At 39.3% G+C, this 5,934-nt stretch overlaps 1 non-coding gene across 1 annotated transcript; it reads right to left on the bottom strand.

Moving 5' to 3' along the window:
* Window positions 1–3,184: 3,184 nt before the first annotated feature.
* LOC127109000 (small nucleolar RNA R71) lies at window positions 3,185–3,291 on the bottom strand. The gene has a single exon (XR_007796490.1). It is a non-coding gene; the product is annotated as a small nucleolar RNA R71 (small nucleolar RNA).
* Window positions 3,292–5,934: the final 2,643 nt, after the last annotated feature.

Genomic DNA, 5,934 nt, shown 5'->3' with positions numbered 1-5,934 from the left:
CAGCTGCCTCAGCTTCAGCGTTCATGCGCAATGTTGATGGTGCAAATAGGCGTCCACTGCGAGTGAAGCCACCAATTCCTCCAACATTGTCTACAGCGGAGCTACCAATGTCAATGTCTTCTTCGTTAACTTTCTGCCCCTGGCAGTAGATATCAGCCCCATAGTGCCACGGGATAGCACTGTCTTTCTCATACGGAACAGGTCCTGGTACCGTGATGGTGACCGGACCAATCAAAGTCGGTTGAGGGTTGTCAGAGTAAATTGGTGTTGGACTTTCTGGGAAATATATTGTTGTCGGAGCGGGTCTCTCGGGAACATATATTTCTTCAGGAGTGAAATAAAACGTTACTGTCGACACATCATTCTTCACTGGACGAGTCTGATCGAACTGAAGACAACCTTCATCTATCAGTTGCTGAATACCGCTTCTCAAACTATCACATCTGTTCTTGGCATCTTGACAATTTCTGCACTCTTCCCCACAGCCCGGGAAAATCTGTCCTTTCAAGAGTCGGTCTTTGACCACCGATAGCGAAGTCTTCACTTTAGTCAAATCAGAAACCAAATTCAAAGTTTCCCCACTATCAACAGCATTAATCCTCTGCCCGCCGTGAGCTGGCATCGGGTTTTGGATAACATTAGGCACCGGAGAAAAACTGATGGCCTGGGCATCTCTCAAATCTTGTACCTTTAGCTGGAGAGCCTTGCAATTATCTGTAGTATGGCCAGGTGCGTTGGAGTGAAAAGTGATAACATGAAATAATATCACATTTTTTGGACTTGATTTAATTAAATTATATTATTATTTGATTCGATTTATTTTATATTATTCGATATTACTTGGTATTTCCCTTCTATTTATTTCAGGTAACATAAACTGAAGCATGTGTGAAAAGGAAAGAAAAGGGTTGCAAAAAGAGGATTCTCCAAAAAGAAGCATTCCACTAAAGCCCAGCCCACAACTACAAAGGAGAAGCGTTGTGATGCTGTGACGACCGCCACACAAGGCGTGACGAGCGTCACACCCCTCTGCTCAGTGTTACGAGCGTAACACAGGGTGTGACGGACGTCACACCCCCATTCCTATTTTTTTGGCTTTGACGCGTAACAGAAGCACGTTCGTCCTTTTTATTCGCTTGACTGGTTGACACACGAGGAAACCTACTGAAGGAATTTTTGGGAAACGGTTACATGATGGATTAATATAAATAGATCTTAAGTGGTGCCCGAACGTTGGGGGTTGCTTTCCAGATTTCCATGCCGTGCATTATTTTTACAGCATTATATTTTTTTCCCAGCATTCCATATTTTCTTCAGCAGTTTATTACCTTAGCATTTTTACTTCCTTTTTCTTTGTTAGCTTAAATTTTTTAGGCATTCAATTAATTTTCTCACAATAGTTTCTACACCGGAAACTATTGTGTAACTTTTACTGGATCTAACCTTATGTTAGATCATAGTATTTTACTTCTTTGTTTTTATTTTCCTGTCTGCTCAAGAGTTGTGAAGAACAAATCCAACCGGTTTGTGGTGGAGTGTTCAAGCATCGAAGCTAGGGAACAACCAAGATTTCTATTAATTTTACAGGTTCATTAATTTATTGTTTTAACTTATATATGCTATGTGCTGCTGTTTATCTATATTGTTTGTCTGATATGGCTGTATTTAAGCGTAATAATTGTTTAGGCCTGTTTAGCATGTCCGGCTAATTAATTTAGATATCGGTATGTAAAGTAAGCGGAATAAAGGAATCAAAACTAAGTCGGTTTAAATTTATTTAAAAATATAGTCACTCTTTTTATGGTCTCAATTTACAGAGTTAATACCAAAGTTTTTGTACGAGACTAAAAGACATAAAGAAGTTAAAATCAATAGAACGACAGTTTGAGCTTTTAACTGGACAGTGTAAATTGGACATTAACTTTAAATCAGGGAGAAAGCAATTTTTAGAGTTAATTAAATTCTAATCATTTTCAAAAAGTATTTTTAAAGGTTAAATGTGAGGACGAGAGTTAAGCATTTAAGTTTAATCATATAATCTAAGTCAACAGAGCGAGAGTTTCAGACGAGGGTGTTTAAACGGTTAGTATTTTAATAAAAAGAGTTTCTATAGATTCTATTGTTTTCAAAAAGTGATTTTAGTTTTAACTAAATAGTGAGAGCGTACGTTAAGGTAAAATCATAGTCTATTCAACATAGTGAGAGTTTGAGAAAAGGCTTTTAATCAATAGTGTCTAATGAAAGGACTTATTTTAAAACTAAGAAACCAACGAAGATTTGATTCCCTAATTACGACGAACTACATACCGATATCCGCGTTATTTGATATTTAATCTAGATCCAATTTTTGTTTTACTTTTCCCCCTAATCATCAAAGTATCATCCGCCTTAGCTTTACGAAGTAACCCTAGAAAAACGGTATATCAATTCATTAAGTCCCTGTGGGATCGATATCTTTTAAAACTACGCGATTAGACTGTGCACTTGCAGTTAATACCCCAATAGACTCATAAAGTCGCGATCAAGTTTTTGGCGCCGTTGCCGGGGACTTTTATTTAGTCGATATTGTAACTCTTCTGTTACGCTGTAGAGACTAAGGCTTTTTTTTTTTTTTATTTTCCCTTGTCTTTCGTTGATTTGTATGCCACACACTCGCTCACAAGGCGAACCGTACTACTTACGAATCAACGACGTTGAACGATATCTCCGATTCTTACGATGAATTCGAGAGTATCGTGCTGCAAACAATCTCCCTCCAATCGAAATTCCGGATCTCAAAAATCTTCTTCCTTCGTCGATACCCGAGATGGCAGAACCAGCTCGTGCTCTTCGAGATTACGCCGCTCCATCGCAAGATGAGCCGCATTCGAGTATTGCTCCACCCGCAATTGAAGCAAACAACTTCGAACTTAAACCTTCACTGTTGCAGGCAGTGCAACAGAACCAATTTTCTGGAAATCCTACCGAGGATCCAAACCTTCATTTATCCGTATTTGTTCAATACGCTGATACTGTTAAATCTAATGGTGTCACTTCAGAGGCAATTCGACTTTGTCTCTTTCCTTTCTCGTTAAGAGATAAAGCTAGAAGATGGCTTCAGTCTCTTCCTTCCAACTCAGTCACCACATGGAATGAGTTGAAGAAAGTCTTTCTTGCCCGATATTTTCCTCCAAGCAAAACAGCTATGTTAAGATCCCAGATAAATGGATTTAAATAGAAAGATAACGAGTCTCTTTTCGAAGCATGGGAAAGATACAAAGACATGATGAGACCTTGTCCACACCATGGTTTAGAGGACTGGTTAGTAATTCATACCTTCTATAATGGTCTCTTATACAACACAAGATTAACAATAGACGCCGCCGCAGGGGGTGCGCTTATGGATAAACCTTACGCTGACGCTTATCAACTTATCGAAAGCATGGCCCAAAACCATTATCAATGGGGAAGCGACCGAACAATGGTAGAAAAACCTCAAACGAAAACTGGCATGTACGAGATAAGTAGCCTTGATCATGTTAATGCAAAAGTGGATGCTCTTGCCCAGAAAATTGAAAGTTTAAATGTATCACCTCCAGCCACCGTGGTTGCCGTAACTCAAAATTGCGAAGTCTGTGGAATTCAAGGTCACACTCCTACAGATTGTCAACTCCTAACAGGAATCCAAGCAGAGCAGGTGAACTATGCTCAAGGAAATCCTTACTCGCATACCTATAACTCAAACTGGAAGAACCATCCTAATTTTTCATATAAGAGTAACAACGCTTTATACGCACCATGACAAGCTCCCAGTCAAGCCCCAGCTATACCTCTTGGATATCAAAAGCCGACCCCATCTACACCTAACAATAACGTTCCTAGAAAATCCAATTTGGAAATCATGATGGAGAACTTCATAGCTTCTCAACAGCAAACCAATAAAGATTTCTTAAACCAGAATGTACACACTAACGAACAAATTAAACAACTAGCAAGTAAAGTAGATGCCCTGGCTACCCATAACAAAATGTTGGAAACACAAATCTCGCAAGTAGCTCAACAACAAGCGCCTACTGCTGCCCCAACTGGTACATTTCCTGGACAACCCCAACCTAACCCGTAAAGCCATGCTCATGCAATTATATTAAGAAGTGGAACAGAGGTAGAGGGACCGTCTGACCCAAGGATTGAGAACCAAAACTCTAAAAAGTCAACTGAGGAAGAAAGTAAACCTAAGGAAAAGGAAGAGTGTAACAAGGAAACCGTAGAAAAGAAAGAACCTTATATACCTCCACCGCCTTACAAACCACCCATCCCTTATCCTCAAAGGCAAATTAAAACCAAAGACGCGGGCCAATTTAAAAAATTTGTTGACCTACTGAAACAATTAAACGTCACCATTCCTTTCACAGAAGCTATTACACAGATGCCCTCATATGCTAAGTTCTTAAAAGAAATTCTTTCTAATAAAAGGAAACTTGAAGATAGCGAAACCGTTACACTCACTGCTGAGTGTAGCGCAATAATCCAGAGTATGCCTCCTAAACTTAAAGATCCTGGAAGTTTCTCTATACCCTGTCACATAGGAAAATTTGTCATAGACAAACCTTTATGCGATTTAGGAGCCGGTATCAGTGTTATGCCCTTGTCCATATGCAAGAGACTTAAAATGGGAGAATTAAGACCAACTAAAATGTTTGTGCAATTAGCAGATCGTTCCGTTAGATATCCCGTAGGAATTCTTGAAAATGTTCCCGTGCGCATAGGTCAATTCTACATTCCCACCGATTTTATAATTATGGACATAAGAGAAGATGAAGTTACACCCATTATACTGGGAAGACCCTTCTTAGCAACCGCCGGTGCTATCATAGACGTAAAACGAGGACGACTCACTTTCGAAGTAGGAGAAGAGAAAATTGAGTTTATTCTTTCCAAATTTTTGAAAGCACCTGCAATAGAAGACACATGTTACTTCATGGATATCATCGATGAATGCATAAAAGAAACAGAATTAGAAAATGACGATTTGCCCGACTATCGTGTAGAAGACAGACTGAATCAATGTTTAGCAATAACATTGGATCCTACGCAATGCCTTAAGAAACCAACCCTCGACCTGAAAACACTTCCCAAAAATCTGAGATATGAATTCCTAGACTTAGAACTTGAACGACCCGTAATAGTCAATGCAGACCTAGGAAAACTCGAAACCGAAAAACTCCTACATATCTTAAGAAAATATCCAACCGCACTAGGATACAACATCACCAATCTCAAAGGAATAAGTCCTTCTATTTGTATGCACCGCATCATGCTAGAAGAAGACTGTAAAACTTCTAGGGAACATCAGAGGAGACTAAACTCGATCCTGAGTGAGGTAGTGAAGAAGGAAGTAACGAAGTTATTAGAGGCAGGTATCATATATCCTATATCCGATAGCAAATGGGTTAGCCCTGTACACGTAGTACCAAAGAAAGGAGGTATAACAGTGATCGAAAATGAAAAAGGAGAAACTATAACCAAACGAATTGAATCGGGATGGAGAATGTGCATTGATTATAGAAAGCTAAACAAAGCAACCCGAAAAGATCATTTTCCTTTACCATTCATAGACCAGATGTTAGAACGATTAGCCAAGCATTCTCATTTCTGCTATCTAGACGGTTACTTAGGCTTCTTTCAAATACCAATTCATCCTGAAGACCAAGAAAAAACAACGTTCACATGTCCTTTTGGTACCTTCGCTTATCGACGAATGCCGTTTGGCTTGTGCAATGCTCCTGCAACGTTCCAAAGGTGCATGATGGCAATATTCGCCGATTTTCTCGAAAACATCATGGAAGTCTTTATGGATGACTTTTCCGTATGCGGACAAAGTTTTGAAGAATGCCTTGAAAACCTAGAAAGAGTTCTAGAACGATGTGTAAAAGTAAACCTAGTACTTAATTGGGA

The sequence above is a fragment of the Lathyrus oleraceus genome, chromosome 7, assembly GCF_024323335.1.
Source record: "Lathyrus oleraceus cultivar Zhongwan6 chromosome 7, CAAS_Psat_ZW6_1.0, whole genome shotgun sequence".
Lineage (NCBI taxonomy): Eukaryota > Viridiplantae > Streptophyta > Magnoliopsida > Fabales > Fabaceae > Lathyrus > Lathyrus oleraceus.
Note: the sequence above shows the minus strand (reverse complement) of the source record. Positions and strands in the feature narration are given on the sequence as shown.